Source organism: Desmodus rotundus, chromosome 13 (assembly GCF_022682495.2).
Source record: "Desmodus rotundus isolate HL8 chromosome 13, HLdesRot8A.1, whole genome shotgun sequence".
Lineage (NCBI taxonomy): Eukaryota > Metazoa > Chordata > Mammalia > Chiroptera > Phyllostomidae > Desmodus > Desmodus rotundus.
Window position 1 is genome coordinate 47,556,782 of NC_071399.1, and position 27,278 is coordinate 47,584,059.

The window sequence follows — 27,278 nt, forward strand, 5'->3', positions numbered from 1 at the left end:
AAGAAACAAATTTGAAATGGAGGGTACTTAGAACTTGTTGAAAAGGATGAGGCTGCAGCCCACCAGAGGTGACAATGTTTGCTGGGTTACCTTAGATCAGTTACCTTAAAGCTGATTCATAGCCAGTGGAACTAACGCTGGGGAGCAGAAAGCTGTGGGGCAAAACTGGACAGTGAGGACCATGGGGTACCCCATATGTATGTCACTGGCAGTCACCTTGCAGGAGCAAAAGGAAGAGAAAGTACACTGTAGCCAAGAAAAAAAGCTCCTTCTTCCTGCACTATCCCTCCGATACCATCTACTGACAAAGCTAACATCACATCACTGGCAAAGGAAAAACAATTACATGTTCTAATTGTTTGCCTCTCAAACAATTACATGTTTGAGGCTCTCCAGTGCCTTAAACAAGGGAATAAAGGATGAATTTGGAGGTGAGAAGCAAAACCTGTCATTAGTTTGCTAGGGTGCTTTAACAAATTAGCAGAGACTGGGAGGCTTAAACAACAGACATTTATTTTCTCACAGTTCTGGAAGCTGGAAGTCCAAGATCAAGGCAGGTTTGCTCTCACCTGAGGCCTTTCTCCTTGGTCTGCAGACAACCACCTTCTTGAGCTGTCATCTCATAACTTTTTCTCCCTGTGTGTGCATGTACATCTCATGATGTGTTTCCCATTTCTTAATAGAACACCAATCATAAGCATATCCATTCTTATGACCTCGTTAACCATAACTACCTCTTTAAAAGTCCAATCTCCAAATATAGTCATATTGGGAATTAGGGCTTCAACATATAATTTGTGAAGAACATAGTTCAGTCTATAACACTCCACCCTCTCAACACCCCCACCAAATCTGTTCTTCTCTCATTCAAAATACATTGTTTCTGTCCCAACAGTACCAAAAGTATTAACTCATTTCAACATCAACTCTAAGTCCAAGGGCTCATCTATATATCATCTAAATTAGGTATACATAAGACTTGAGGTATGATTCATGCTGAGGCAAAATTCTTCTGCAACTGTGTACCTATGAAACCAGACAAGTTATGTGTTTCCAAAACCAATAACAGTCATAGGATATACATTCTCATTCTGAAAGGGAAAAATCAAAAAGAAGAAAGGCAAGATTGATAACTGGTACAATGTGCCTCACCAGCCCTAGAGTAAACCTTTATCCTATTCTTTTGGGTATTGTGGAATCCAAACTAAACCTAAGTAAACATAAAATTTATCAGCAAATCTTGTTGATTCTGCCTCTGAAATATAGCTCATATCTAATGCCCTCTCTCCACACCGCTGCTGTAACTCTGGTCTGAGATTCCACTATTTCTCAGTTGGTGTGATGGTTAATGTTATGTGTCTACTTAACTTGGCCAAAGGATGCCCAGCTATATAATTGAACATTACTTCTGGGTGTATCTGTGACAGTGTTTCTGGAAGTGTAAGCCTTTTAAGAAGTAAACTGAGTAAAGCAGATGGCCTTCAGTATGGGTGAACATCATCCAATCTGCTGAGGGCCAGAGCTGGGATATTGATCTTTTCTTTCCCCTAGTCCTCATGGTTCTCAAGCCGTCAGACTCAAACTAGGATGTACATTTCCCAGTAGATCAATTGAGCATCCAGATCTCAGGCCTTTAAATTACACCACCATATATGAGATCTGTCCAGAAGGTATCCAGTCATGTAATATGAAAAAGAGACATTTATTGATTACAAGAAACATTGTACACAGGACAATGATGACCCAGTCCCCTTCAAAGTAGGCACCTTGGGACTTCACACAGTTCTCCCAATCACCATCACCTGCCCCATCGTATTTTCCTGAATCTCATCAATAGTCTGAAATCTCTTCCCTTTCAAAGGTAATTTTAGTTTGGGGGAAAGCCGGAAGTCACAGGGCAGCAAGTCTGGGCTATAGGGAGGCTGAGTCACCTGGGTGATTTGATGTTTCACCAAAAAACTCTGCATGAGATGTGATGTATGAGCAGGCATGATGTCGTGATGAAGCTGCCAGTCACCAGTTTCCCATAGCGGCAGCCTTCTGAATCATCCAAATAGTTCCCATGGAGCAATGTTCAAGCTTAATGCAAAATTTGATGCAGATTCTTTCCTCTACTTGTCTAGTCATCTTGAATGAAATGACCATACAGTATACGTGCTCACTCAATGGCATCTACCACCCCGACTGACTAGAATAGTGAAGTTGTCATTGTTCACATGTGCACATTCCAGTTCACTCTCCTTGGCTGCCAAGTTAAATCAATGTCACACAAACCATTATCATTATATTAACAATGGCTGGACTTTTTCTGGACAGACTATATACATAATCTCCATCTTATTGGTTCTGTTTCCATGGAGAACCCTGACCAATACAACTGGGTTTTTGGAGACTCTGCACTGGTCTCCATGCTGCTACTCTTACTCCCCACAATCCATTCTCTACACAGCATCCAGAGTGATCTTTTTCTTGCATAAATCCGATTATATCACTTCCCAACATAAACCCTCCATGTATTATGATTGGAATTACATTATGATTACAATAAAAGTCAAAGTCTTTAAGTTCCTGCTTAATTCAACCTGTGTTGCCTCTCCAAGTCTATCTCCTTCAACTCTCTTCTTGTTGCCCTGTTGTCCAGCAACACTTGATTATTCTGGCCCTTAAACACTTCAAGCTCATTCTCATTACAGAGTCTTGCTCCCTGTAGTCCTTTCCCCAGATTTTCACATGACCGCCTGTTTCTCATAACTCAGAAGTCAGTTTCTGGAGTATTCTTGCCCTTTACTGGGTTCATGACTTATATGGAGACATCCCTACCTCCTAGAGTGCTTTCTCTCCTATCCCAGGCCCACAGCCTTGATGCCAACATCAGACAGCATTACCTCATCCCCTCATAATAGCTGACCCTGGTTAAAATTGTACAGTATGGAAATTCATTCACTCACTCAAATGAACTTTACAGGTAACTCCTACATTCAGGGCCCTGAGTTAGATAATAAATGATTATAAAAATGAGTTTAGACCTAGTCACTGACCTTAACAAAGGTAAAAAATAAAGGAACTAAAAGTACTGCAGCCTATTAAGTGCTTGGCATTTTGCTGGTTACTTAACAAGCACAATCTCTCTTAATCCTCTTAATAACCCTGAGATAGATATTTGCCTCCATTTTACAAATAAGGAAACTGAGACAGAGAGTTTCAGCAACTTGCCAAAGTCACAGGGCTAAAAATTTGTAGGGATGGGTTTCAAACCTAGATCTATCTATTCCAAGACAAATAAAGCTGCAAGGGTTCACAAAGCGGCTTGGAAGATAACACATGTAAAGCATTTATCACAGTTGCTTGGCACACCATAAGAGCTTCTTAAATACTCACTGCAGCAGCAACAACAATGTAGGGTAAGTGGAGGCAGTCTGACTTCCTCACCCAGGTATCTGGGTAGCTAAGGGAGGCAGTGTTCTCATAGCCTTGAGACTGGGTCCAATAAACTGTTCCCATAACAAGGTGAGCTGGCATGCACAGAGTTATGTTATGTTTTGTAATGTTCTGGCAGTTTTCCAGTTTTTTTCCCCTCTAGTACTTAAACAGGTAGGGACTCCCTGCTGGGGGCAATGATGATGGGAGACACGCAAGGGGACAAGTGCCATGACATAAGACATGCAGATAGACATGCAACTTGCAGCATGTGTGGCTCACCCGCCCATGAATAAAGGCATGCCAGAAATCTCAATGGCTCCATGGATATTATTCCATCTGCATGAATACCATGAACCTGCCTGTCCCTGAAGGGTGGCAACACAAATAATTACCCACAAAATCCAAAGTCTTTACCACAATGCCCTTCATTCACATCACTCCTCCCCTTCTAGCCTCCTTTTATCTCTTCAATTTTGCCATGTCCATTCCTGCCTCTAGGCCTTTGTACTTGCTTGTATATTTAGCTGGAATGCTCTTATAGAAAATGGCTTACTCTCCCATATAGACAATGGCTTAATCCCTCACCCACTCAAGTCTTTGCTATCATGTCACTTTGAAAAGGCTTCCCAGAGCACCCAGCATTCCCACATACTCTGTCAGCCCCTTACCCAGCTTTATTTTTCTTCATACCACTTTTCAGCCTAGATTGTAGATTTTTACTTGTTAATGCATATATTTATCTGTGTATTGGTTTATATTCTACTGGAAAGTGAGCTCCATAAGGACATCACTGTTTCTTCAGAAACTAGAACATCACTTGGCTCATAGCAGGTGCTCCATAAACATTTTTCAATGAATAAAACTAATGTATTACAATGCAATATGTTACAATTTTGAGGTAAGTATTGTGTCCTGTAATGAGAAAATCTATTATCTAGTGTTAAAATCATGTAGTGAAGTAGATTTATTTGTCTGGAGCAACCATAAGGGCAGTACTGCACCATAACTTTGAGGAATGGGTAGTGTTAAAGAAAAGAGTGACGATGATACCTCAATATTAACTGGGAAGGTCCCAGAAGGATGTAGCTGAGAAGGCACTGGGACAGCCCACAGTGCTTACAGCTAGAAGGTACCTAGAGCACATCTGGTAGCCAGATGTCATCATTTTCAGCTGAAAAAAAAAAGAAACTTAGATTGACTCAGTGACCCATCCAAGGGGGCAGAAATTAGACCTGAGCCTGAGTTTCTACATTTTCAGTCATTTTGGTCTTTCATTTGCAAAATGCATTTAAGAGTATTGAACTCAATTTTATACAACTGCCTCTAATTGGTCTAAAACTTAATTCCATAATCATTGACAGAGATTGGTTTAGAAACCAAGCTTGAGGCATTGGCATTCAGCCAGTCACAGGTATTGGTTTACACTTTGGCATGTGATAAAATCTGAAATCAATCAGATGTGAAAGGAAATTTGTCAAGGGATTCTGGGAAAGTTTCCTCACTCCTCACAAAGGATCACAGGAGGAGATTTTGGATTGTGTCCTATATAGCTGTGAGGTCCACAGTTCTTGTAGCCTTCACAACACCAGTCTGAGGATGAATTTGACATATGGAGGAGGGCAAAGCCAAGAGAAACTCAGAGAAATGGAAAAAGAGCCCTGATTGTGTCACACCAGGTCCCACCAACCTGTGGTCTTTTTCAGTAACATGAGTTACTGAATCTATATTTTTGATGCCTTTTTAAATTAGACGTTCTGCTACTTGAAGGTAAAAATATTCTATTTGATATTTTATATGCCTATCACCAAAATGGGTATAATAATAACTACTTGATGAAATTGTTATAAGCATTAAATTTAAAATGTGAAAAATATTTAGTATAATGTTTGTCACATCAACTAAAATCAAATGTTCTTATCACTGTTATTTCCAGAAATTTCAGCAAAATGAAAAAAATTAATTATGGAGTTAAATAAACTTAACAATTCAGCAATGAAATGTTTACTTTCCCCAGTATAAAATCCTATAGATTCACCAGTGGGGAAATATCCAAGAATTCCTGATTAAAATGTAAATTGTTATTTTCATTTTTCTCTTTCTTTTAAAGTTACTCTTTACCAAAGTCTCCCTATTTCTCTCACCCCCTCACCCTAGCTTCTGACAATCACTTTTCTCTTCTGTTTCTTTTTTTGTATTATCTTCAATTTTATTTTATTGTTTTTATTCTTGTTCAAGTACAGTTGAATTCATTTTCCTCCGCCACTTCTCCTGACCCCAGCCATCCCCAGTCCCTACCCTTGATCCTACCCTTGTCCATGTGTCCTTTGTATATGTTCTTGAAAACCCTTCCCCCTTTTCACCCCATTATCCCCTCCACCTCCCTTCTGGCTGCTGTTGGTTTGTTCTTAATTTCAGTCTCTAGTTATATTTTGCTTGTTTGTTTCGTTGATTAGGTTCTACTTATAGGTGAGATCATATGGGGTTTGTTCCTCACCGCCTGGCTTATTTCACTTAGCATGATGCTCTCCAGTTCCATCCATGCTGTTGCAAAGGGTAGGAGCTCCTTCTTTCTTTCTGACGCATAGTATTCCATTCTGTAAATGTACTATAGTTTTTATATCCATTCATTTACTGATGGGCACTTAGGTTGCTTCCAGCACTTCACTATTATAAATTGTGCTGCTATGAACATTGGGGTGCATAGAATGTTTTAAATTGGAGTTTCAGGGTTCTTAGGGTATAATCCCAGCAGTGGAATTGCTGGGTCAATAGGCAGTTCCATTTTTAGTTTCTGAGGAAATTCCATACTGTTTTCCACAGTGGTTTCACCAGTCTGCATCCCCACCAGCAGTGCACAGGGTTCCCTTTTCTCCACATCCTCTTGAACACTTGTTTGTTGATTTGTTTAGGTTGGCCATTCTCACTGGTGTGAAGTGGTATCTCATAGTGGTTTTTATTTGCATCTCTTTGATGGCTAGTGATGCTGAGCATCTTTTCATATGTCTGTGGGCCCGCTGTATGTCCTCCTTGGAGAAGTGTCTGTTCAAGTCCTTTGCTCAATTTTCAATTGGGATTTTTGTCTTCCTAGAGTGGAGTCGTGTGAGTTCTTTATATATTTTGGAGTTCAGGCCCTTGTCTGAGGTATCATTGGCAAATATGTTGTCCCATATGGTTGGTTCTCTTTTCATTTTAATGCTGTTTATCTGTGCAGAAATCCCCGTGCAGGTTCCAGGCACCTTGCTGTCCCAATGCAATCTCCTTACCACCTCTTTTACAATGTTCTCTATAATTTTTGGCCTCCAAACTTCATATAAGCTGGGATTCCATTGGTTATTCACACTGTTCCTCAGAAGACTGGCTCGGTATCCAGCTGAGTGCATGGAGAAGTGGGCTCCACTCTCACCTACCTCACTGCCATCTTTTCTCCCCCTCTTCTGAAGGTTTCTATGAATTCGATTTTTTTTCTTTCTTTCGTTTTCATTTTTTTAGTGCCTGACAAATTAAATGACTAACAGTAGCTTTTAAACTATGCAGATAGACTTCTTTCAGGAAAAAGAAAATAGGGGATGGGCAATTTTGTCTTCTCTCTCTGGCCTCTGCCCTGGGTTCACCTGGGGTGAGGTGGAGGGATGGGGAGAAAAGGCATACAACTGTAATTGAATAACAATAAAAATTTAAAAAAAAAGAAAAATATAATCTTCCAAAACTGAATGAAGAAGAAGCAGAAAACCTGAACAGACCAATAACAGCAGAAGAAATTGAAGCAGTCATCAAAAAACTCCCAACACACAAAAGCCCTGGACCACATGGTTTCACAGGAGAATTCTACAAAGCATTTAAGGATGAGCTGACCCCTATCCTTTACAGAATATTCCAAAAAATTCAAGAATATGGAAGACTCCCAAACTCTTTTTATGAAGCCAGCATCATCCTAACCACAAAAAAAGATAAAGACATAACAAAGAAACTTCAGGCCAATATCACTGATGAACATAGATGCTAAAATCCTCAACAAAATATTGGCAAACTGCATCTAGCAACATGTCAAAAAGATCATACACCAAGATCAAGTGGGATTAATCCCAGGGATGCAAAGATAGTACAATATTCACAATCAATAAATGTAATACATCACATAAACAAAAGCAAAGACGGAAATCACACAATCATATAAATAGATGCAGAAAAAGCATTTGATAAGGTACAGCACCCATTTATGATGAAAACACTCAGCAAAGTGGGAACAGAGGGAGCATTCCTGAACATAATAAAGGCCATATATGACAGACCTACAGCCAACATCATACTCAATGGGCAAAACCCAAAAACTTTCCCACTAAGATCAGGAACAAGACAAAATTGTCCACTTTCACCATTTCTATTCAACATAGTATTAGAAGTCCTATCCACAGCAATCAGACAAGAAGAAGAAATAAAAGGTGTCCAAATGGTAAAGGAGGAAACAAAACTGTCATTGTTTGCAGATGATATGATAATGTACATAGGCTCCACCAAAAAACTAGTTGACTGTTGGGAACCACCCTGCCTGGTTTCAGAAGCTGTAACTCCCCACGGCTAAGGCTGAGTGAGAGACCTTGGGAGCATGAGCCACTAAGGAGACAAAGCTTATCTCCCTGGCAGGGGTGCTGCCTCTGCCCACTTTACTTCACCCTGCTTGGCCCCCAGTGCATGACCGGTTAGCCAATGAGAAGTAAGATTCCTCAAGGGAGGGTTTGCCTAAGACAGGCACAGTCATGAAGAGGCCCTCAGGGAAGGACTTGGGGGGCTATAGAAAAAGGGGGTGATGGACCCTCGCCCTTCAGCTTTGGCATAGCCTGAGTCATCATTCTGTCTGCAAGAAGTCTCCTAATCTTTTGGCTGCCTTACTTCCCCTGCCTGACTTAAGCCTGAAACAATGCCAGAGGGTGGCAGTGCAGTCCTTTGCTGGAAAGGGCAGATTCCCAGGGGCAATCAGGCCTAAGAAAGAATACATAAAACCCTGTGAAAACTGCTTTGCTAATAGTGCCCTCAGTTTTCTGATAAGGGTCCAAGCATGAAATGAGTTTGTTCCCCAAAGTTTTATAGCCCTTTAGCTAACTGACCCTGACTCAGAATAAGCCCTCATAGTTCTTTGTATGTTATCTATTGTTTGATCCTTACTACCTGACAGTGATTGATGAGCTTTACCTGTATTTCTGTGCAAATTGAACCCAATAAAAGCCCATTGAGGAAAAGGCTCTTGGTCCTTCTTCTTTGAGAGATCAGCCACCATTCCTCCACAAGCAGATCATGTCTTGGTAGATTTATTCTCATCTGTGGTGGACAGGGGGCCCTGTGGGCTGAGCCCCACCCCCCACTCGACCTAATAACTGAATTTGGCAAAACAGCTGCATACAAAGTCAATATTCAGAAATCAAAGGCATTCTTATACACTAACAATGAAACATCGGAAGTAGAAATCGGGGGGAAAAAATCCTATTTGATATACCAACAAGAAAAATAAAGTACCCAGGAATAAACCTAACGAGGGAGGCAAAATACGTGTACTCAGAAAACTACACAACACTGAAGGAAGAAATTAAAGAAGAGAAAAACAAATGGAAGCATGTAGCATGCTCATGGATTGGAAGAATTAACATCATCAAAATGGCCATACTATCCAAAGCAATTCATAGAGTCAACGCAATCCCTATTAAAGTACCCATGACATATTTCACAGATATAGAACAAATACTTTGAAAACTTATTTGGAACCATAAATGACCCTGAATAGCTGTAACAATTTTGAGAAAAAAGAACAACATAGGAAGGATCACATTACCTGATATCAAACTGTATTATAAAGCCACTGTAATCAAAACAGCTTGGTACTAGCATAAGAACAGACACATAGACAAATGGAACAGAATAGAGAGCCCAGAAATAAACCCAAGTCTCTATGGTCAATTAATATTCAAAAAGGTGTCAGAAGCATAAAATGGAATCAAAATAGCCCTTCAACAAATGGTGTTGGGAGATCTGGACAGCTACATGCAAAAAAATGAAAGTCGATTACCAACTTACACCATACACAAAAATAAATTCAAGATGGATGAAAGACTTAATTATAAGTCGTGACACCATAAAAGTCCTAGAGGAAAACATTGGCAGGAAAATCTGACACATTCCACGAAGCAATATTTTCACTGCTTGGGCAAGGGGCATAAGGAAAGAATAAAGAAATGGGACCTCATCAAATTAAAAAGCTTCTGCATGGTTAAAGAAAACAGCATTAAAATGAAGAGAGAACCAACAGTATAGGAAAACATTTGCCAATGATACCTCCGACAAGGGTCTGAACTCCAAATTATATAAAGAACTCACGTGACTCCACTCTAGGAAGACAAATAACCCAATTAAAAAATGGGAAAAAGTCTTGAACAGACACTTCTCCAAGGAGGACATACAGCGGGCCCACAGACATATGAAAAGATGCTCAGCATCACTAGCCATCAAAGAGATGCAAATAAAAACCACAATGAGATACCACTTCACACCAGTGAGAATGGCCAACCTAAACAAATCAACAAACAAGTGTTCAAGAGGATGTGGAGAAAAGGGAACCCTGTGCACTGCTGGTGGGGATGCAGACTGGTGAAACCACTGTGGAAAACAGTATGGAATTTCCTCAGAAAACTAAAAATGGAACTGCCTATTGACCCAGCAATTCCACTGCTGGGATTATACCCTAAGAACCCTGAAACTCCAATTTAAAACATTCTATGCACCCCAATGTTCATAGCAGCACAATTTATAATAGTGAAGTGCTGGAAGCAACCTAAGTGCCCATCAATAAATGAATGGATATAAAAACTATAGTACATTTACAGAATGGAATACTATGCGTCAGAAAGAAAGAAGGAGCTCCTACCCTTTGCAACAGCATGGATGGTACTGGAGAGCATCATGCTAAGTGAAATAAGCCAGGCGGTGAGGAACAAACCCCATATGATCTCACCTATAAGTGGAACCTAATCAACGAAACAAACAAGCAAAATATAACTAGAGACTGAAATTAAGAACAAACCAACAGTAGCCAGAAGGGAGGTGGAGGGGATAATGGGGTGAAAAGGGGGAAGGGTTTTCAAGAACAACTCCACTGCCTGGATTATACCCTAAGAACCCTGAAACACCATTCCCAAAGAACCTATGCACCCCAATGTTCATAGCAGCACAATTTACAATAGCCAACTGCTGGAAGCAACCTAAGTGCCCATCAGCAAATGAGTGGATCAAAAAATTATGGTACATTTACACAATGGAATTCTACGCAGCAGAGAGAATATAAGAGCTTATACCCTTTGCAATGGCATGGATGGAACTGGAGAGCATTATGCTAAGTGAAATAAGCCAGGCGGTGAGGGACAAATACCATATGATCTCACCTTTAACTGGAACATAATCAATAGAGAAAAAAAGCAAACAAAATATAACCAGAGACATTGAAATTAAGAACATTGTAACAACAGCCACAGGGGAGTGGGGAGAGGATAGTGGGGAGAGGGGTCTATAGGAGCTACTATAAAGGACACAAGGACAAATCAAGGGGGAGGGTAGAGGTGGGGGAGGGAGGTGGGACTGGCTGGGGTGGGGTGGAGGGAAGGGGAGAACATGCAGACAATTGTAACTGAATAAAAATAAATAAACATTTTTTTTAAAAGAACAACTGTAAAGAACACATGGACAAAAGCAATGGGGGGTGGAAGCAAGGGAGGGAGATGGGGATGGCTGGCGTAGGGCGGGATTGGGTGGGGTGTATATGCAGAGAAATGTAATTGAACAACAATAAAATAATTTTTTACAAAAAGAGAGTCCTGGGGTGACTTTTAATTTTCCATAAAGCTCCTGGAAACTAATACTTACAAGATAAAACATCATCATCACATTAAACAAGTTAATTTAGTGCTCACTTTAGCAGCACATAAATTCAAATTGGAAGAATAAGGTTAATGGTTAGCCACTATCTCTGTGGGTATTTTGTGGGCTATTAGTTTCCATAAGTTAACACCACCTTAAAGTGTTTTCTGTGTTGCTCCTAATATTTATGTGATCCAAGTTTCACTGAGTACGGTTTCTACCTATTAATGCTGGACCACAATACTGAGTAAAGTGCTCCCTAAATATTCCCAGGATGTGTTTCACAAAGGTTCAAGTCTCATTAGCCATTTCTAGTCTGTTCATCTGCTTCAACTTCCTGTGCTGGTTATTGCCATGTCCTTAGAGCCAACTGTGTTCATGTACACCTCTGACACTTCCCACTTCCTTCAGGAATAGCCACCTGGCCACTGGGGGCTTTGATGTACTGAGCAGTGTGATAGGCTTTGGCAAAGATGTGGATAATGTGTAGACTTCTACACAATACTCTATTGAGAGCGATACCAATTGACACTGTTCATAATCCAACATCTTAAAGTTTTCATTGAAACAGTTCTTCCTATTGGTACATAGTGTCCATATCCCCTCCAGTCCTGCCTTAATCCCTATCATTTCATTAGACCTGGATACGGGAAGCAAAGTCATAGGAGAGACAATAGGTGGGAACTAGGTCAAATATGTGTTCAGATACAGAAGGATTAATTTAGTAGAAAAGTTCTATTTGCTGAAACCCCGCAGTTGACAAGTATAATCAAACAAGTATTCTAAGTCCTTGTTTGTCAGTCTGGTGGACCAGCAGCAGCTGCACAGCCTGTTAGAAAGACAGGATGCAGGCTCCACCCTGCCCTATTTAGGCAGCACCTGTGGGAAGCCCAGGTGATGTTTTCTCACATTGGAGGTGCTCTGTTTCCTGCACTACAGTAAGAAGATTTACTGGCTGCAGATGAGAGGGGGAGGGTTCATGGGCCTCAGTGGCTCTGCCTGAATCTTCATGCAGAAAATGAACAGGGTCACAACAGGCCTCTTGTCTTAGGGCCTGGCCACCAGCTGGAGCAGGCCCAGGAAGCCCTCATTCAGCACTACCCTGACAAGGGCCCCTCTCAAGTCTGTTTCCTGGCTCAGGAGAGTAAATATTATAATATAGGGTGGAGCAAAAGTAAGTGTACAGTTGTGAGTATGCAAACACAGAGTTTATTATTGTATTATTATTTATTAATTATTATATTATTTTCCATATGAACAACTGTAAACCTACTGTTGTCCCACCTTGTATTTTGATACTTATTTTTAAAATCTGTATAGTGGACTTTGAACAACTCTCTGGGTTTCTACTACCTCCTTGGGCAAGTTTCCTAAGCAATTGCTGGCTCAGTTCTTTTTCATCTGAAAATAATAACTGTCTATGTAAGAAATGGCCAAACCTGTAGAGAATTTTTATGAATTTAATTGAGCCAAACTGACAATTGCTGGGAAGCAAAATCTCAATGGATTGAGAAAATTCTCCAGAGAATGGCTGTTTTGCAGTTTATTTAATACATTACAATCAAAAGAGGGGGTGTAAGGAAAGTTATATGAAATTTACTGGTGGTAGATTAGGGAGGTAGAAGAAAGCAAAGTTGGAAAATCTCTAAGATTGGATAAAGAGACATATCCTTCTTTTACATTGGTGGGTATAGGATAGTTAACAATTAATGTTTACAGCACATAGAGATGGTATTTGGGCAATAAAATAACAATGGGGGATTCCATGGTCTCTGCTCTAGTGGGAGATTGTGCCCTGAGGGTTCTGGAAAATGGGGGATTACAATGACATTCTAAGGGTATGTTATCTTAGATGCAAAAGGACAATAGACAGATAAAAGTAAAGATCAACCTTTGTCAAGGAAGACACTGGCCTAGGATATGACTACCCAACATGACTTGGTTTTAGTTAAGTTTTAATTTGACCATCCTATGTGATTACTTTAGGTCTCTGACTTTGTGAAGCTGCCATGCAGGTCTCACCCTGAGCTTGTCAGGTTTAGTATGTGGCCCCCACCTTTTTTTGTCCACAGTATAACAGTGTCAATCTTCTGAGGCTGTACAAGGACTGAATGGGCTATTCTTTGTAGAGTGTGGAAACAATGCATGGCACATAGTAAGTGTTACATAGGTTAGCTATTATTATTTTAATTCCAGGAAAGGTAAAAGAAGTTTCATGAACTTTTTGGCCTTATTTTATCCTTAGAGTGCATCAACACTTAACCAGAGTACTTACTCCCTATGATGTATTTGCATACCTAAAATGTTTTGCCAGAATTTAAATTATTCACACAAGTCTTTTCACACTCTACAAGCTTCTTTGGCTTTAGGGCCAATGTCTGAAGCTGTTATAGTCTGGCTGGTGAATGAATTAACATGTAAAAGTTGAGTACTAGAATCAAATAGTCCCACTTTGGTAAGCACAGAGTATGTCAGTTTCTGGAGGGAGAAGGAAACCTAAAAATACAAAAGTGCTCAAGGAGAGACCAGTATATCCTGCCTGAAGCCAAGGGAATCAGTGAGGAGACATCAGCAGTCCTAGAACACTGGTCTCTACCAGACAAGGAAGGGGATGGGGGACTGTGCACATTCAAATCTAGGCTGCACTGTAGAGGGAAAGTGGGTTTGATTGGGTTTGCTTTGCTTTGCCCTGTTTTTCCCTGAGCTCTAAAACATCAATAGAATGGAGTGAAGCAAATCCATGGTCAGATATATCCAAAGCTGTGGGAGTTAGGGAAGATGGCACCAAGACCAAGGTAAGGAGCAGTCCCATCACCTCTCAATAGGATGAATCTGAATGTGGGCCACTCTTCACTGTGGGAATGGGCCTTTCCTCAAATAGTTTGGATTAGATGGTGGACTCAAGAGTTGGAAAATTTTAGTTTAGGTAATAGCTAATAAACTTAGTAATCAATGCATGTAAAAAGCTATTGTTCCAGGGACCAAAGGTATGACCCACCTTGACCCCAGAAGACCATAAACACTTTCGCCTTTGTGCCTTGGGAAGACTGCAAGCAATCAAGATGGTATCTGAGCCAATGTGCTCCAGGGTGAGATGTCCACTGCCCAGGGCACAGCTAAAGACCACCCTTTGGGCACAGATGAAAGAATGCTGCAGCTTTTATCTGATTAACTTTTTCCGTGAATTCCAAACCCGTTATCTACACTCTTCTTCTCCTTATAAAAAGGTCAGTTTAAAATAGAATTTAAGATAGTCTATTAGGGTACATAACCCACCGTCTTTTCAGATCACTGGCCATCCAAATAAAGCACCCATAAAGATTCAACCCCTGTCTCTGCTTTTTGGGTCTGGTAGTGACAGGGAGCCTGAATACTGGCTCTTCTGGTTCATTTTTCCAGCTATCAAGTATGATCTAAAACTTTAGAATTCCAAAGAAATGACTAAGTGAATCCTCAAGATCTCAACCATCTTCTTTGGGACTTTTGAGACTTGCATTTTTTTTTCATCACTTTCTTTAGAAACACACCTTGGTGTCCAGCTTGGAAAGTGGACAAAAATCTCCTACTTTGAAACCTCAGCCCTTCCTCATGTCCTGCAGAGGCTCACTGCAATGTGTAGACCTTTTTTCATTGTTTCATCTGTTTCTTTTGTGTATTTATTGGATGTAAATTCCATGAGGGCTGGGCAGGTCTGCCTTGTTCTCTCTGCCTTATGTTGTCAGAAGTTCTGGGCACATAGCAGATGCTAGTAAATCTTGGTTGAATGAGCAAATAGTTAAGATTCTCCAATAGACTCTGGACTAGAGGAACTCCTATATGCAAACCACCATTCTAGTGTGTGACAATGTTGTACTAAAAATGCTCACAACCACAGTGAGATGCCACTTTACACCCATTAAAATGACTAAAATCATAACACACACACAAAAGAACAGAAACAATAAAAAAAGACAACAAGTAGTGGTCAGGATGTAGAAAAATAAGAACTTTCATACATTGCTGGTGGGAATGTAGACTGGTGCATCTACTGTCAAAAACAATTTGGCAGTTCTTCAAAAAATTAAACAAAGAGTTATCCTAGGACCCAGCAATTTCACCCCTAGACATATATGTGAGAAACAAAAACATGTTCCTACAAAAATTTATATACAAATGTTCATTGCAATATTGTTTATAATGGCCAAGAGCAGGAAACAACCCAAATGTCCATCAACTGATGAATGGGTAAATAACATGTGGTATATCTATTCAATGGGATATTATGGGCAATGAAAAGGAATGAGGTACTAGCTCATGCTACAATGTGGATTAACCTGAAAAACATCATGTTAGTGAAAGAAGCCAGAAACAGAGGGCACATATTACATGGTTCCATTTATATGAAATGCCCAGAGTAAGAATATCCATAGACACAGCAAGTAGTTTAGTGGTTGCCAGGTACAAGGAATATGTGCTAATTGAGTATAGGCTGTCTTCTGGGGATGATGGAAATGTTTTGGAATTGGTGGTGATGGTTGCACAACCATGGAAACATCCTAAAAGCCACTGAATTGTACACTTGTATAGTGAGCTCCATGATATATAAATTTTACCTCAATTAAAAAAAAAACATACCAAAAAAAAAATACTCTCAAAAGGTGAGTTCTCATGAGCAAGCAATAGTACAGAATGCAGCCTTGAGCTAATTGGAGCTACATCATTCCAACCACTACTTTGAAGAACCTCCATCAGGTAAGTCTCTAAGTAAGGGCGTCTCTAAGTAAGGGTTATACTTGTTATCATAAGTGTTAGGTAGAAGTTAGAGTATGTAGAAGAAGGAGCAGTGTGAGGGGGTCCATAGTGCTTACAGAAAAAGTCCATAAATAACTTTGGTTAAACTGCCTTAACTTTGATTAACTGCTTCTGGTTACATCGGATAAACAAATGTTTTACATCAGCTAACGACCTAGGGAAACAGACTCCCACACACACAAGAGTATTCAAACTTTTGGCATCTCTGGGCTACAATGGAAGAAGAAGAGCTGTCTTGGGCCACGCATTAAATATACAAACATTAATGAAAACTGATAAGCCAAAAAAAGGTTTTAAATAAATTTACAGTCTTGTGTTGGGCTGCATTCATAGCCATCCTGGGCCACATGCAGCCTGTGGGCTGCAGGTTGGACACTCCTGGAAGTAGTCACAGCCTCCCAGGGGAAGGCAAATACCACCTTTATCCAGCAATCAATATGTAACTCCCTCACCTCACCCTGAAATCTATATAAATCCTCAGGACAAAGGGACCAGGGGCTTATGCCTCTCTCACCCACCTCACCTAGGCCTGTTCTTTTCCTTGAGAACATATTACTAATAAAACTCCGCTTGCATACTAACCAACTTGCTGATCTTTAATTCTTTACTGCATTGGCAAGAACTGAGTTTCCAACAACATAAGAATAGTAATATTAAATGGTTGTTAATTTTTCTTTTGGGTTTACAAATATGTTTGTATGTGACATCATTCTTAAAAACTTATCAAAAGGCATACAACTGTAATTGAATAACAATAAAAATTTTAAAAAAAAGAAAAACTTACTTATCCATTCTATATAGTTATAGCCCCTTTGAAAACCACATATCAATACTATTAAGTACACACAGTACTTAATCCAGCATCGCTAGTAAAAAAACAAAACAAAACAAAACACTTTTGGCTACCACAGTAAATAACACAAAGCTTTCCACGGGTTAGCTTCCTGGAGGAGCACTATAGACAGTCATTCATCATGAGTACAATCTCAACCACAAAAGCCAGATTTCCTTCTTGTCACCACCCTCTTAGCTACATTCTCTAGTTAAATCCAGTTTCACTTTTGATCACTGATACCATGAACTTCTCTGTTAACTGCCCTTGAGGATACATTAAGTGGGAGGCACTCTCCTTGGAGTTGTGATACCCACAAAAGAAGCTATTGACACGTTGCACCCAGAGTTACCCCTATATTCTTGGGGAGACCCTGGTGAAGGGAGAGAAGAATTATTGCCAATGGTATGCTAGACGAAATCTCACATCCACACAGAAGGCCTCCTCTGTGTGGGGTGTTTGGTCCTTTCACCGGAAATTTCAGAAGAAAGGAAAGGACACATTATGACTGTCTCTCACCTCCCAGAAGTGTGTGTGAGTACAGCAGAGCACACTGGAGCCCCTTTCTCACCTAGAAAGGCCAAATGCACAGAAGTTGGCATTAGACAATTTCCTTCTGAAGAGAAGCAAGTGTTATACTAGGAAGACTGCAGCCAACTTCTCAGCACATGTTCCTAAAGCTCATTTTCACCAGATCTAGGACAAAAAGTACTTGGTCAAAAGAACAGGATATACTTTAAAAATGAAAAATTAACCAATGAACTCTGTAGCTTTTCACTTCCTAGGAATGAAAACTGAGCACTAAAATCCCATTTTGAATGTTATTCAGGAGCAATTACCAGAAGCATGGAGTTCAGTGGGCAAACTAATCTTGGGTAATTTTCTGAGTTGTAATCAGGCCTGTGGGGTGCCAGGAATAGTGAAGTTGAGGGCTGACCATATTTGCAGAAAGGTCCTCTCAAAATAAATGAGTAGAAATGGAATTGGTTTTACTAGATAAGTTCGCAGCATCAGTCCTCAGTTTGATGCTGGTGAGCAGGTTGCTACATTAAAAGAAGAGAGAGAAAGGATCTTCAGGGTAGTCAGTACAAAAGCATGAATATGTGGAACTCTGAGTGTGGTAACAAAGTGGCAGAGGCAAGGGGCTGGTGAGCAATGTTCCTGTTAGAATCAGAATTCTCTACTAATGGGCCCAATTAGCAGGTGCTTCCTGATGTGAAGTACTGAGAAGAAAGCACCACTGCTGAGTAGTGTGCACAAACCAAATCTGGTCACCAGGAAACAGACAAACAGGGATTGGGGAACAGTCTTCAAGTACTGTGACCTCTACTTCTTATAAAGGTCAATGTCGTGAAATACAAAGGCTCAGAAATGATTATAGATTAAAGGAGACTAAAGAGACATGACAACTAAATACCTTGGAGTTTCTTTTGCTGTATATTATTGGGCCAATTGGCAAAATAAGCATAAGATTTGTAAATTAGAAAATAACATATCAATGTTAATTTCCTGGTATTGATCATTGCATTGTGGTTATGTGAGAAAATTCCTTGTGTTTAAAAAATACACACTGAGAAGATGGGGGCATAGGTAAAGGTGGCTCACTTCCTCATACAACCAGAGCAAAATTACAGCTAAACTACAGAACTAATATCACTCAGAAACACCAGAAGATTGAGCTGTATGGAAGTCCAACAACTAAGGAATCAAAGAAACTACACTCTCCAGGTGGGTAGAAGGGATGGGGTTGGCGGGGGCGGGGAGGTAGACACATGGAGAAGCAGAAAGGGCTGGTCCCAAAACCATGTGTGATGGATATAAAATGGAGAGATATCTTGAGAACAAGGGATCTCAGCCCCACATCAGACCATCCTGTCCAGGGTTCCAGTGCCAGGAAGATAAGTCCCCATAACTTCTGGCTGTAAAAACCAGTAGGGGTTGGGTCTGCAGAAGAAACTGTAGGATTCTCAGGCATCTCCTCTTGAGGAGGGCTCCAGAAAGACTTACTCAGACGTATTCCCTCTGGGCTCCAGCACTGGGGCAGCACCTTGAAGAGCACCCATGTCATACAGAAAGGGACTGAAATGTCTGGCAGCAGGGTGAGAGGGGGGACCCCTCTTCCTTCCAGAAAGAACTGCAGACAGAAGCCATTGTACCTTTTCTGAGCCTTCCCCCACACAGAGGCAAGATGTGGTGGCATCATATCTGAGTCTCCATCAACCTGGCTCTCACGGTAAGCCCACCCTGATGATTGCTTAAGGGTTCACCCCATCCAACTTACAAGCCCACTTGGCTGGTAACAGTGGCTTTTCCATATGAAGGGCTGTGCCAGGCACAGGCTTCAGACCTGAAATCTACTCAAACAAGCAACAGCTGAGCCCAGCCCTCATACTTCTCACTGAGTGGCCCAAGGCCCAGCACTAGCAGCAGCCATCTGCAGATCACTATATAGCTTCTTACATCAAGGGGCCCCAGACAGAACACAGGTGGAGACTGACCTTGGCCTGCACCAGCTGGGAAAACCCAGAGCTTGTACACCCAGCAGACAGTTTTACAGACCACATCAGAGCACTACCCAACTACCACCACAAGCCACAGAGGAAGGTGGTTGCTGGCCAGAGGTCACAGCCAGTCTTACCAGCTGTCTGGACTGCATAAATCCCTCCCAATGACCTGCTGACAGCAATCAAGACTCATTTACAAGGGGAGGAGTACTTAGCCCACATGGATGGTGCACCACGAGTACCCAGCTTGGGTGATAGGGGAGGCTGTGCCACTGAACTGTACAGGACACCTACTATATTAGGCCATGCTACCAAGACACGGAGGCAAAGCAGCTCTACCTAATACATAGAAACAAGCACAAGAAAGCTGTCAAAATGAGGAGATAAAGAACTATGTCCTAAATGAAAGAATAGAACAAAGCTCCAGAAAAAGAACTAAACAAAATGGAGATATGCAATCTACTAGATGCAGAGTTCAAAATACTGGTTATAAGGATGCTCAAGGAACTCAGTGGGTACTTCAACAGCATAAAAAGTATCCAAACAGAAATGAAGGAGACACTAGTTGAAATAAAGGAGACACTAAATGAAATAAAGAACAAATAAAGGACAGTGGAGTGGATGAAGACGAGGATCAAACCAATGATTTGGAACTTAAGGAAGAAAAAGACATCCAATCAGTACAGTGAGAAAAAAGAATCCAAAAATTGAGGATAGTGTAAGGAGCCTCTGCAACAACTTGAAGTGTTCCAACATTTACAGCATCTAGGGGTGCCAGAATAAGAAGAGAAATAGCAAGAATTTGGAAAACTATTTGAAAAAATAAAACTTTCCTAATTTGGGTAAGCAAATAGACATACAAGTCCAGAAAGCACAGAGAGTCCCAAACAAGATGGATGCAAAGAGGACCACACCAAGACACATCATAATTAAAATGCCAAAGATTAAAGATAAAGCGAGATTCTTTTTTTAAATTTTTAAAAAGATCGTATTGATTTGATTTCTTAGACAGAGGGGAAAGGAGGGAGAAAGAGAGGGAAAGAAGCAAAATTGTGTTTGCCTCTCATGCGCCCCCTACTGGGGACCTGGCCTGCAACCTAGGCATATTCCCTGACTGGGAATCAAACCAGCGACCCCTTAGTTTGTGGACAGGCACTCAATCCAGTGAGCCACACAAGCCAGGGCTAAAGAAAGATTCTTAAAAGCAGCAAGAGAAAAACAGTTAGTTACCTACAGAGGAATTCCCATAAGACTGCCAGCTGATTTCTTAAAAGAAACTTTTCAGGCTAAAAGAGATTGACAAGAAGTATTAAAAGTGATGGAAATCAAGGACCTACAACCTAGATTACTCTATCCAGTAAAACATCATTTAGAATCAAAAGGCAGATAAAGTGCTTCACAGATAAGTTAAAGCTAAAAGAGTTCATCACCACCAAACCATTACTATATGAAATATTGAAGGAACTTATTTAAGAAAAAGAAGAAAATCAAAACTATGAACATTAAAATGGCAATAAATACATAACTATTGACAATTGAATCTAAAAAAACAAACTAAGCAAACAAGCAGAACAGAAACAGAATCATAAATATGGAGAACATTGGGATGGTGGCCAGTGGGGAAGGTGGTCAGGAGAATGGGGGAAAAGGTGAAGAGATTAAGAAGTACAAATTGGTAGTTAAAGAATAGGCAGGGGGATGTTAAGAGCAAGTATAGGAAATGGAGTTGCCAAAGAACTTATATGCATGACCCATGCACATGAAGGAAGAAGGGGGGATCACTAGAGGGAGTGAGGGATGCTAGGTGGAGAGGGACAAAGGGGGAAAACTTGGGCCAATGTAATAGCATAATCAATATAAATTAATTAATTAAAAATACACACTGAAATATTTAGAAGTGATCGGACACCATGTCATTGTCTTACTCTTAAATAATCCAGAATAAGAGAGAAAAAGAGAGAGAGGAAGAGAGAGAGAGAAGTAAAAGGAAGCTTTATTCATGAATAAAATCACAATTTTGCTAGCAAAGAGGAAAGGAAGAATGGATGTTGGACTTCACAAGCACATAAATCTTAATAAGGTGGTTTTCATTGCTGATAATTCCACTGTCAACTACTAAATCATGGAATTATATGTAACAGAACATCAAATAAAATTCTTTTTCCTGTGGTCCTGAAATTAACTGGAAGCATTAAGTGCCTCACATTCAGAGAGCTGCCCTCAGTTGGGGTTAGGCCTGCAACCATAAGGCCTGCAAGAGGCATCAGTTCAGAGCCTACTTTCTCCACACCACCCTGCAGACAGTGACTATAAGCTTGAGAGGTAAGGAAGTCCTTGGCTTTTTGACTAGTACAATGCTCACGAAAATAAGCTGTTTCATTCCATTCTCTTAAACCAAGGGAAGGTAGAAGACCCCAAGAGAATTGGCTTTAAACATTTGTGGAAACTACAAAATGAGAAGAATTTCATTTTGTTCCCTTGTCGAACATCATCTTTTTAAGTAGAGATCAAATCTGGCCCTGTTACTTGAGCAAAAGGAACAGAAACTTAGGAAGACAGCAAGATGGAGAGGGGGCTCCACAGTGGGACAAACTGTACACCCACCATTTGACAAGGCAAAGATGCATGTTTCCAGGAGGTCAAACGAACTCAGTAACTAGGTTTAGGTCATGTTCCTGATACCAGATCAAAGATAGTTAACCAACAGGAAAAGAGAGACAGTCCTAGGAGCAAGAGGCCATGGTATGCATCATCTTTGGTGTGGCCTGGGGCAGTGAGAGGGGGAAGTGGAGTCAGTACAATTTACAGAGCCATGTGGTCTGGAAAGTTGTTTATAAAATCAAATCTGATCTTACTAGAGGACTCAAACCTGCTTTCAACCACACTTGTACAAACCACATTTAACCACATAAACTACAAGAACCAAGACAGGTCTACTTGATATTAGAAGGTGGAAGAAAAAAGAGCTTGGAAGGACTTTTGAGATGAACAAGAATGAATCTCAAATACCAAAATGAGACTGCTCTAAAATAAGAACGCCTAAAGAAATTACAAAATTTGACCAAGATATCAATAAATAACAAGATATTCATTGGTGAAGTTTGATAAGGCCAACTGGGAAAAGTTACTAGAAAAAAATAAAACCATTTTATATTTAGACACATGAGTTTAGACTCCTGAATAACTGGTTATGTATAGAAACTAAAATGAATAAAGCACTGGTCTTTGATCATAATACATCAAGATGGATCTCACATCTCCTCCCATAAATCAATCCTGTCCTTATGGTTAACCAACAAGCATAGAAATGCAAAAGTACTGCTCCATCCACTGTGGTGACAGAAGGACAACCAACTTTTCCCAGGAAGTTCTAAAGGAGTGAAGTCAATAAATCAACATCAAATGACCTCCAAGGATGTGTTCACCAGTCTTCTACTACCAAGTTACCTGATTAGGAGTAGTTGGTCAGTGAACAGATGCCAAATTGACCTCTCCACTGTGGGACACAAACCCCATGACCCCACTTGCATGAGGCTTTCATCCGTTCCAAGTCTATTATTTAAGTGGAAGGATGACGGAAGGAAAGAAGGAAGGAAGGAAGGGAGAGAGGGAGGAAGGAAGGAAGGAGTAGACTCTACCCAGCAATAGTCAGAATACAGTTTAATTTGCCTTGAACATCCTTATCTAAATTTGAGTAGGGTGGTTGACACAAGTGTTGACATTTTTTCTGATTGCGATTATAATTGCCATTCTACCTATTGTTACAAAGAAGACATTGAGAAGGCTGGGAGATGGAGTGCACATGGTAAAGTCCAGTCAGATTGGCAGCCTGAGTCCTGGAAGGAGAATACCTGGGTTCAAGTCTCAGCAATCCCACCCATTAGCTCTGTGACCTTGGGAAAATTATGGTTTTTTCTTTATGCTTCAATTCCCTTACTAGGTTTTGTAAAGTTTAACAAAGTAATTACATATAACGACCTTAGCTCATCATAAACAATAAATGTTGGCTGTTGTTATCACAATAATTAAAATGATTACCACCTTAAAAAGTATAGGGACATAGAGTGGGGGGTGGGAGTAAGAGTGGAGAGCAAGGAGGAGCTGACTGCTCTTAGCACTAAGTAAACAACCAACACTAAGAATTTAATAAAGATAAACCAGCAGCCAAATTCAGCTGGATAAATTCAACTGAGTCCCCCCTACAAGAGGTCCTGTAGTTGACAGTGGGCAAAAGAGCTATGTAGCATGACCCAGAACTGGGTTTCAGGAGTAGGTATACCAGGATGAACACTTGCAGCTGCATTTTATTGGCTCCAAACTACATGGACACCTACCCCAGGCTAAGAGACTCTGGCCTGTCTTGTAGCTCTGACACTGGCCATGGGGCTTTGGAAACCTATTCCAGCTTCTGGCCACACTGGGTTTTGCCTACCAGCCTCTGAGTGCTCATTTTATTGCAACCTCCTCCCCTGAGGCTCGGAGACAAGAGCAATACACCTTGAGGACAGGTAATGCGGCAAGGCAACAGGCCACCCCTCTCTGGTTCTTTGGGTTTGAGAGGCCCTAGTCATCTTCTCTAGCTGGAGGCTGATGGGCTCTGATATGACAGCTCAGTAAACATTCTTTCCTGAACACAAAATTGCTTAAACTCACCCATGGGAAATGCAGACACACTGTCAGTAATGAATAATAAGAACAGCTGTGATGGTTGGGCCTGATATAAAACTAGAGGAAATTGGAGGTAATTTGAGAAATGTACCCTAAATAAGTCCTTTCCTCAAATAGTTCTATAAAATAAGTATAGACACTTGTGAGGCCCTAGACACTCATCCAATTGTACTATGAGACAAATATGAGTTTGAATCTCCTTTATGCCATCTGCAAACTGGATGCCTTTAGGTAAGTTACCTAACCACTTTTTTTTTGTATTTTTTTAAATATATTTATTGATTATGCTATTACAGTTGTCCCATTCCCCCCCCACTCCACTCCATCCTGCCCACCCCCCTCCCTCCCACATTCCCCCCCTATAGTTCATGTCCATAGGACATACTTATAAGTTCTTTGGCTTCTACATTTCCTACACTATTTTTACCCTCCCCCTGTCTATTTTCCACCTATCATCTATGCTACTTATTCTCTGTACCTTTCCCCCTCTCTCCCCCTCCCACTCCCTTAATGACAACCCTCATGTTCTAGTTGTTTGCCTAGTTTGCTCTCGTTTTTGTTTTATGTGTGGCCGTTAATAACTGTGAGTTTGCTGTCATTTTTACTGTTCCAATTTTTGATCTTCTTTTTCTTAGGTAACTCCCTTTAACATTTCATATAATAAGGGCTTGGTGATGATGAGCTTCTTTAACTTGACCTTATCTGAGAAGCACTTTATCTTCCCTTCCATTCTAAGTGATAGGTTTGCTGGATACAGTAATCTTGGATGTAGGTCCTTGCGTTTAATCTTGGGTAATGTAATTATGATGTGCCTTGGTGTGTTCCTCCTTGGGTCCAGCTTCTTTGGGACTCTCTGAGGTTCCTGGACTTCCTGGAAGTCTATTTCCTTTGCCAGATTAGGGAAGTTCTCCTTCATTATTTGTTCAAATAAGTTTTCAATTTTTTGTTCTTCCTCTTCTCCTTCTGGCACCCCTATAATTCGGATGTGGGAACGTTTCAAGGCATCCGGGAGGTTCCTAAGCCTCTCCTCATTTTTCCAAGTTCTTGTTTCTTCATTCTTTTCTGTTTGGATGTTTGTTTCTTCCTTCTGGTCCACACCATTGATTTGAGTCCCAGTTTCCTTCGCATCACTATTGGTTCCCTGTACATTTTCCTTTGTTTCTCTTAGCATAGGCTTCATTTTTTCATCTGTTTTTAGAATAGATTCAACCAAGTCTGTGAGCATATTGATAACCAGTGCTTTGAACTGTGCATCCGATAGGTTGGCTATCTCTTCCTCGCTTAGTTGTATTTTTTCTGGAGCTTTGAAGTGTTCTGTCATTTGGGACATTTTTTTTTTTTTTTGTCTTGGCGCGTCTGTTACTTTAAGGGGCGGAGCCTTAGGTGTTCACCAGGGCGGGGTAAAGCTGGTCGCTGAGCTGTGACGCTGTAAGTGGGGGAGGGGCCAAGTGGGAGCAATGGCGCCCGCTTCACTCTCCTCCGGATTTCAATTCTTCACTCTGCTACCCACAATCAAACTGGGCCACTCTGGTGCTGGTTCCCGAGTAAGTGGGCCTGTGCACACTCTAGGCCCTTGTGGGTCTCTCCAACAACCTCTTCTGTGAGGCTGGGAGTCTCTCCTGCTGCCGCCCCAACCCCCAGGGGCGCTTTCAATCAGAGGTTTGAGGCTTTATTTCCCGGAGCTGGAGCCCTGGGTTGCACAGTCTGCTTTGTTGCCCGCCGTTCGTCAGGTTTATCTGTGGGCGAATTTGGTGCCACACGGGGTGCTACCCGCTGCTCTGCCTGCCCCACTCTCCGCCACTCTGAGTCCGGCCCTCTCGGTTTATCTGCGCAGATGTGGGGCCGCAGGGTCTGCTAGTGCTCAGACTGCCTGCGCCATTTGTCCCACACTCCGCCAGTCTCAGTCCCGCCACAGCCGCGCGAGTCCTCTCCACCCCGGTGCCCGTCTCCGCCCCTCCTACCAGTCTGGATGAATGGTTATTTTCTATTTTCTTGGTGTTGGTCCCCCTTGTTGTTCAATTCTCTGTCAGTTCTGGTTGTGCGAGGAGGCGCAGTGTGTCTACCTACGCCGCCATCTTGGTTCTCCAAGTTACCTAACCACTTTAAAATTAGCTTTTCTTCTCTGTAATTTGAGGTTAATGATAGTACCATCCTCAAAAGGTTATCATAAGTTTTAAATGAAAGAACCTATAAATAAATTTGGCAGGTAGTAGGAACTCAATAAATGTTACCTATTGTCTTAAGTGACCACTTTTTTTTTGTCATATTCATTCCCTATGAAAGGGTAAGTGACTTTGAACATTATGCTAATGCTTTACTCTTTTACATCCTTTTCAACAGCAGAATGCCTTTCAGTTATAGTTTTCATGTAAATATTTTTCTGAAACAGTGTCTATAGAGTGGCCAAGATAGGGAGTTCACCATTTATATGCCCATGACCCCCAATTATATCCCCAGCTCAGAACTCTTCTTGAACTACCACAGATTTGTTTGTTCAATTTCCTACTCAACATCTTTACTCAGACATCTTAAAGAAATCTTAAATTAAACATATTCAAAATCAAACACCTAATCTTTGTATCGCAAACCTGCTCTTCCCACAGCTTTCCACATTTCAGTGACAACTCCAGCCTTTCAAGTGCTCATGTAAAAAAAACCTTGACACATCCTCGATATCTCTGTTTCTGACTTTCTATATGTCAGGGTATACTATTGGCTCAGATTTCAAACTATATCCAGAGTTGGGCCACTTCTCACTACTACAACAACTCAAAGCCAAGCCACCAATGTCTCTCACTTGGGTTGTTGCTGCTGCTTCTTAGCTGGGCTCCCTGCTTGCATCCTTGACCCCTGTGGATTGAGATATGTCCACCCCCACCAAAAAGATGTACTGAGGTTCTAAATCTAGTACCTGTGAACATGGCCTTATTTGAAAATAGGATCTTTGCAGATGTAATAAAGTTAAGATGAGGTCAGACTGGATTAGGGTAGACCCTAGTCCAATGCCTGGTGTCTTTATAAGAAAAGAGAGATTTTGAGACAGAGATATAGGGAAGATGGCATGTGGAGACAGAGACAGAGATTGGAGTTATGTTACCAATAAATACCAAGGAGTTATGCTACCAATAAACAGCAAGGTATGCCAACAACCACCAGAAGCTGGAAGA